We start from the raw sequence: 7938 nt of genomic DNA, 5'->3' as shown, positions 1-7938 counted from the left end.
GAGTGAATCCGATAAACCACGTAAACCTGAAAAGGAGCAACCCAGAAGGCAGGAGAATGTCCCACTCAATTCGATGGAAGGATCGAGTGGCGGAACTTTTAAAAACTTGGTAGAAACATATCGAAGACCTCCACTTGGAGTGTGTTACAATTGCCGTAAACCTGGCCATCACTATGGTGAATGTCCGGACAAACGACAGAAGTTTTGTCGACTTTGTGGTTTTAGTGACGTATTCACTAGTTTATGCCCGGTTTGTTCAAAAAACGTGGAGAATTCAGCTTGAGAGGGCAAGTTGAATCCCCATGTACAAATCCCTCTGATACTGACGTTTCGCAAAACTTACGGAAAAATGGGTTTGTTCCTTTCTCCGAAACTGATACTTATGATGCACCAGAGGTTGGAGAGCTCTTCATTTATAACGCTGGAGACGCCCGACCTTTCGTAGAAATTGAAATAATGGGGAGAGAGGTCATCGGTTTGCTCGACAGTGGAGCGCAATGCTCTGTATTAGGCAGGGGAGCCGAAAAGTTGCTAAAATCTCTTAAATTAAAAATAAACCCTTCTAATACATCTTTGATTAACGCCGCAGGTAGAAGCATCCCTGTTATTGGATGCGTAGATGTACCTGTGTGCTTCGACAATTGAGAGAAAATTATTCCCATGATTGTTGCTCCACAACTGAACCGTCGATTAATCTTAGGAGCGGGAGATTTTTGGAAAGTGTTTAATATTCGTCCCACTATTCAAACCACAGTGGAAGTCGACGAGATTGACCAGTTAGAGGATGAACACAAACTTACAGATGAGCAAATCACTCAGATTGAATCTGTTAAACAATTATTTAAGGTCGCTGTGGATGGAGAGTATCTTGACACAACGCCTCTAATTTCTCACAAAATTGAGATCAAAGACGAGTTCAGGAACTCACCACCCATACGCATAAACCCATACCCAACATCTCCCCAGATGCAATCAAAAATAAACATCGAGCTGGACAAACTGATCACTCAACAAGTAGTGGAGAGGGGCCATAGCGACTGGTCATTGAGCACGGTACCTGTTATGAAACCGAACGGAGCGGTGAGACTTTGTTTAGATGCTCGCCGTTTGAACGAGCGAACCCAACGAGATGCTTACCCGCTGCCGCACCAAGATCGCATACTAAGTCGATTGGGGGCGTGTAGGTATTTGTCGACAATCGATCTCACGAAAGCATTTCTTCAAATACCTCTCGAATCCAATTCGAGGAAGTACACGTCTTTTTCGGTGTTAGGTAGAGGGTTGTTTAATTTTACCCGGTTGCCCTTTGGTCTCATCAATAGCCCAGCCACTCTTTCTAGGCTGATGGATCAAGTACTGGGGTACGGAGAGCTTGAACCGGAAGTTTTCGTTTACCTTGACGATATCGTCATCGTAAGCAAAACTTTCGAAGGGCATCTCAAAAGTCTGCGGGAAGTAGCACGTCGTCTGACAAATGCAAATCTTTCTATTAACTTGCAAAAATCAAAATTCTGTCTCAATGAACTCCCGTATTTGGGTTATTTACTCACACCTGATGGTTTGAAACCCAATCCCGATCGGGTTGAGGTGATCGTGAATTACGAGCGACCAACCTCTATTCGCGCCTTACGCCGGTATCTGGGTATGGCAAACTATTACAGGCGATTTATTAGCAATTTCAGTGAGATTTCAGCTCCACTCACAAACTTGCTTCGAAAAAAACCCAAAACGATTGTGTGGAACGAACAAGCTGAGAGGGCTTTTCTCCGCATAAAAGAATGCCTGATATCTGCTCCCGTTCTGTGCAATCCAGACTTCACCCGATCATTTCAAATTCAGAGCGACGCCAGTGATACCGCTATCGCTGCGATTCTAACTCAGCAGCATGATGAGGGCGAGAAAGTAATCGCATACTTCTCTCAGAAGCTCACGCCCGCCCAACAGGCCTATGCAGCTTCTGAGAAAGAAGGGTTAGCGGTTTTGTCCGCAATCGAAAAGTTCCGACCCTACATAGAAGGAACTCATTTCATTGTAGTTACCGATGCATCGGCACTCACGTACATAATGCGGGGTAAATGGCGAACTTCATCACGTCTCAGCCGATGGAGTATCGAGCTCCAGAGCTACGATCTCGAGATAAAGCATCGGCGGGGAAAAGATAATATCATTCCCGATGCCTTATCAAGAGCAGTGGAGAGCTTGGATGTCAGTGTCTCGGATGATTCGTGGTACAATGACCTCCTAGAAAAAGTGGAAGATTCTCCAGAAGATGAGCTCGATTACAAGATCGAAGATGGAAAGCTCTATAAACTCGTTCCTACAAAAACAGATGTTTTAGATTACACCCATCAATGGAAGCTTTGCGTGCCTCAACATTTACGCAGTCAAGTGCTGAAACAGGAGCACGACGATGCACTGCACGTTGGGTTTGAGAAAACATTAGACCGTATAAAAAAATTGTACTTTTGGCCAAAAATGTCCGCATCCGTCCAGAAGCACGTCCAGCAGTGTATGGTTTGCAAAGAAACAAAACCCTCGAATGTTTCGCAACACCCGGAAATGGGTAAACCCAGATTGGTAACAAAACCTTTTCAAATTTTGTCCATTGATTATATTCAATCATTGCCCCGAAGCAAATCGGGTAACGCACACCTGTTGGTCCTTTTAGATCTATTTTCGAAATGGACAGTGCTAGTGCCAGTCCGAAAAATTTCGACAAGCTTGACGACCAAAATCCTAGAGGAACAGTGGTTCCGAAGATTTTCGGTTCCAGAGATATTAATCTCGGACAATGCGTCTAGCTTTGTCAGTCATGAATTCAAGGCATTCCTTGAGAGATATCAGGTGAAGCATTGGACCAATGCCCGTCACCACAGTCAAGCCAATCCTGTGGAGAGGCTTAACCGAAGTATCAATGCCTGCATTAGAACGTATGTGAAGATGGACCAGAGGTTGTGGGACACACGTATATCTGAGGTAGAGCACACAATAAACAATACTCTACACGCATCGACAGGCTTCACGCCGTACAAGATCGTATTCGGTCACGAAATTGTGTCCTCAGGTGATCAGCACCTTCGTGAAGTCGAAACTAGAGACTTGTCTCCTGATGAACGAGTTGAGCGAAAACAGGCCATTGATAACAAAGTAGCCGACATTGTTCGCCGAAACCTCGAAAAAGCATATGAGCACAGTAAGCGAAACTATAATCTTCGGTACAATAAACCCTCACCGGTGTACCAAGTAGGTCAGCACGTCTACCGTCGAAATTTCACACAATCGTCCGCTGGAGATGCATACAATGCAAAGTTAGGTCCAACTTACGTTCCTTGCAGGATCGTTTCTCGTAGAGGCACGAATTCCTACGAGCTTGCCAATGAACAGGGGAAGATTGTAGGGATCTTCTCTGCTGCCGATTTAAAGCCCGGTATTTCAGAGTCGTAGTTAGTCGTCAGTTTGTTACCCGTATGTCTTCGTCAGTTGGTCTGTTTTGGATGTAGTCATATTATTATTTGTCCGTAGTTAGCCGAAAAGTTGCTTTGTCCAAGGTTCGTCAGTCGGTAAATTTTGTGATCGATCGCTAAAAGTAAACAAACCGCAATTAGAGAAAATTAGATAGAGCTCAAGCTGAAGTGTTAGGTGTTCGTATAGATCTCTTTTGTTGTCCATAGTCGCTTTTGTTCTCCCCTACAGCTTTTGCTTCCAATGCGAGTAGCGTTCTTTTTGGGATGGATAGATCGTCCAAGGTTGAATAAAACTGCAAAATGCAATCTTCCAAATAGTTTGAGCTATACCGGTAAGGCTCCGCACTCGAAAAGGAGACGATATACTGTAGGAATTAAACTCCATAATTAATTATAATAATCAATTTCCCAACAACACTAGCACAGAGTACCGCACGAAGCTATTTGAGTAACAAATGGCTATTGTGTAGCTTGAGAGACACTCTATCAACAAGCAAGACCGAGATAGGAATAATAGTTCAATTTCTAGCAGTTTTAGTACAATACGCCCTCGAAAGGAATAGGGTAAAGCGCGTAAAATAGTACTTGTTCGATTGTCGGAACAAATTCACTATTTTGTCGAATTTCGCGTTCAAAATGCTTATTTTCACATTAGCCGAGTCAAGCACATAAAGGTGTTGCCTCAAACCTGGGCTTAATTTGCTGAGGGAAAGTTTAAACGAAAATAAACTTTATCGTTGATAAAGATTTATTTTCTAGAGGGAGTATGTGGTAGTGTTACCGTTTGTAACATTTTTTGATGTATTTCTGTATGTTTATCGTATTCTGCATGTCCATTTGAATTTAAATAATAATTGCCAATTTGATACCCCTAGTTTTAGTACACTATACAGTACCACAGTTTACTACCAACTGCTGGAATAGGTGATGAGCCAAAAATGTGAGTTCAGTGGAACATAAGAGAATGGGTACGAGAAGTACAGAGAAAGGGAACGGCGAGTAGCACGGAAACTCCTTCCGCCACTTGCCAAGTAACCTTAAACGAGAGCAGTTGAACAATAAAAAAAAACCGTTAAAATTATAGAGAATAAAAGTAAGAGTGTCATAGTAGCAGGAGTGGAGCGAGAGAGTCAGGACCCGTTAAGTTTTTCTATTAAGAACGCTCGATCGAGGGGTTCGGCCAGATCACGCCGACAGGCTTTCCGTGAGCGATTGACCGCTGGAGAGCCAGTTCCGTTCGACGGCCCGGAGGATAGGACCACTTTGGATCTTTCCGTTCCGAACGAGTTCCAACCGAATTCATACCCCGATCGTTCCCGCAGAGCCACAGAATCATGAGAGGGACCCACCAGTACCCCGTGTAAGGTGCCGGGACATAACCTCCCACCGAAGAAGACACCTCTCCACAGTCCACCATTGTGACTTGGCATACCTACTGGCGCCACCAAACGCCCTTATGCAACCACCGTCACCATCACCAACACCGTAGTCTCCGGTGTAACCACGGCCAGCGTCACCGCCATAATCGCCGCCACTACGGACGTTAACAACGCCGAATCCACCACCAGCCTGTACAACATCACCACCGCCGTATCAACCACCACCACGTGCAGCATCACCGCACAAAAGACCCAGCAGTCGCCGGCCGGCCAGGTATCTGAAGAAAACCTACACTATACACGCCACACACACACACACACCCATAGAATGTAATTGGTAGGGAAATAAACCTCTAAAGTGTAATTCATTAGCTTTTTCCCTTCAATCACACTATATCCGAGTTCTGATTAGCCCGGTAAATCACTCCAGCCGACCTTGAGGCTAAGAATTGCCCTCCAGATCGAGCTAGCCATCAAAAGAGGTCGTTGAATGACCCACCCTCATTGGTAGGCCGTTGCTTAGCCAAGCCCGCCGAGGTGTTTGTCCTGGTAGCCTCCTAGGTACCCCACCCTAGCAGCAACAGGTCATAGCCATGATGAGGCTCGGGTACTGGCTGAGAAGCCTTTTAAAGTAGCATATTCTGATCCGAACAAGCGTCGAAGAAATGCGGAGTTGAGCGAGTCTAACTCGAGCGAAACCAATCCACCGAAAAGGGTTGCTCTCCATTCTGATACAGGAAATGCATCTCAAGCGAAGTCCTCGGTACAGTCAAGGCTGGACACAGCTAGAAGAGGAGATGTTAGACAATCGTCTACCTAAGCAGGCCATCAATGCCTTCAAAAAAGCATCTTATAGCGAGGTATTAAACTCTATCAGGATTGAAATCTTGCCCAAGGCAATACTAAGAAAAGTAGCAGAGCAAAGGAAGGAAAGAACCAAACCAAAGTTCGACAATTGCTTTTTCAGACCAGGGCATATGATCGTCATTTGTAAAAACCAGGATACGGTTGACTGGTTAAAGGCTACAACTCCCAGCATTAAGCCATGGAAAGAAGCATGCCTCATTGCAATTGAAGAAAAAGACATACCTAGGCCGGAAATTTTACTGGGTTTCTTTCCACGAAGTGTAGAGGACACAAATGACGATATCCTTGCCTTCGTGGAAAGCCAAAATGAAGGATTAATGGTTGACGCTTGGAAGATCCTTAAAAGATATACAGTTAAACAGTATCACGTTGAACTTGTCTTGACTGTTGATGGAGACTTTAGAAAAATGCGATTTCACTGTGGATTATAAATTCGGAGTTGCCTATCTAAGAAAAAAATCCTCCAGGAAATCAGGAACTAACGAGGAATCAGAACATCTTGGTAACAAAAAAGGAAAAGGGCTATTCAGAACAGTCCAATACAAGTTCGAGAATTCACGAAATTTCCGAGGACGCTGAGATGCGTGAATCAAATCAACGAGGCACAGAAGCTAGCGGCATCACTAACAGTGAACCTAGTGAACGCTGCAATGCTACTGCAAATGTTGAGGTATGTTATCACAATGCTGGTGAGTGTCCTCAAGTTAGTAGTGAAACAAAGAATATTGGAAATTCTGTTTTGCCCACCTTATGCTCCGAATCAAATTCGAGTTTGAATAAAGATGTTTGTCTTGGACATGGACCAAAACTAGAATAAAGGCAGCTATATATGCCCTTCAAGAAATATCAAGCTCACCCAAATGACTGGAACAAGCATTAAGTTTAAACAAGAAAACCTTCATCACGCAAAGGCAGCTTCAGCTATTCTCAGCAAAACATTTATCGAAGGCAAACTGGATGAAACCTTACTTCAAGAGCCTTGGACTTAAAAAGCAGGATTTTAGGAATGCCTACACAATCGCGTAAGTTAATATATGACAACACTCAGCTCACGCCAAGAGCTGCAATTCTTGTCAATAGTAATCCCAAAATTACACCAATTACAGAATTCATCAACAAAGATATTGTTGCAGTTTCACTAGAGGTGCCAACAACAAAAGGAAAAACGATACTCTACGTGGCACCCGCATTTTTGAACCTCCTCCAGAAGTTGCAGCGTTCGTCTCTCACTGCAGAAGCCAAAATAAGGCTTTTATCATCGGATGTGATGCAAACGCTCATCATACGATATGGAGCAGCTCCGGAATCAACAAAAGGGGTGAGTGTCTATTTGATTTAATTTCACAACATAATATTGACATATGTAACAAAGGGAACTCCCCTACATTTGTTAATGTGTTACCGACTTAAATAAGGCAACAAGGAAGTCGACCCACTGTAGGAGGTTTGCACGTTCTTTTTGAGAGATTTAGTAATTTTCTTATGTAGTAGATTAATCGAATTGATGTGGCTGCATAGTTTTCTATCTGAAGCTATAATTGTATATACAACCAATGTAAATATGTACTCTAGAATTAAGCTAGGTTATGTGTTTTGTTTTCTGCACGGGATCTGTTTTGTGCATGTATTTAAATATAATACATAAGTGTATGAGTTTTTATCTGAATTGAATCAACATGTACAAAACAGATTAAAAAAAATATGTTTATATAATATAAAAGACTCCGTGGTCATCCACGAAAAAACAGATTGCAGCACACATAACTAAATCCAACATAAAACAATAAACCCTATAATTAGTTACTCAGCACCACAACAATATAAATGTAAGTCTATGCATGCAGACAACACAAAAAAAGAACAATAAAAGATTAATACAATCTAGCAAACACACAATTAAGAAACATGTGTATAGTTTGCGTGATTGTTACAAATGTAAATAATAAAAAAAGACGGCAATGCCCGCATTAACCTTAAAAAAAAAAGTACTAATTTTGCTGCTGTTTCGTGAGAGCCTATAAGGGCTCACATCTCACCTCTATTGACACAAAAAAAGTGGTACTCCTGTTTCCCGAACATGCAGAGAGTAGGAGAGAACGAGCGTGAGAGAGGTTGGCAAGCCGAATGATGGAAACGACGATCTTGATCAAAAGGGGAGAAGCCGTCTGACTACGGGAAGAAGTAGACGTTCAAGTTATCGGTGCGTGAAACGAAGTTATAATTTTTAA

Source organism: Ochlerotatus camptorhynchus, unplaced genomic scaffold (assembly GCF_037179485.1).
Source record: "Ochlerotatus camptorhynchus isolate MF236.1 unplaced genomic scaffold, CSIRO-AGI_Acam_v1.1 ptg000277l, whole genome shotgun sequence".
Taxonomy (NCBI): Eukaryota; Metazoa; Arthropoda; class Insecta; order Diptera; family Culicidae; genus Ochlerotatus; species Ochlerotatus camptorhynchus.
The sequence above is the reverse complement of the archived record's forward strand: the minus strand, read 5'-3'. Positions refer to the sequence as shown.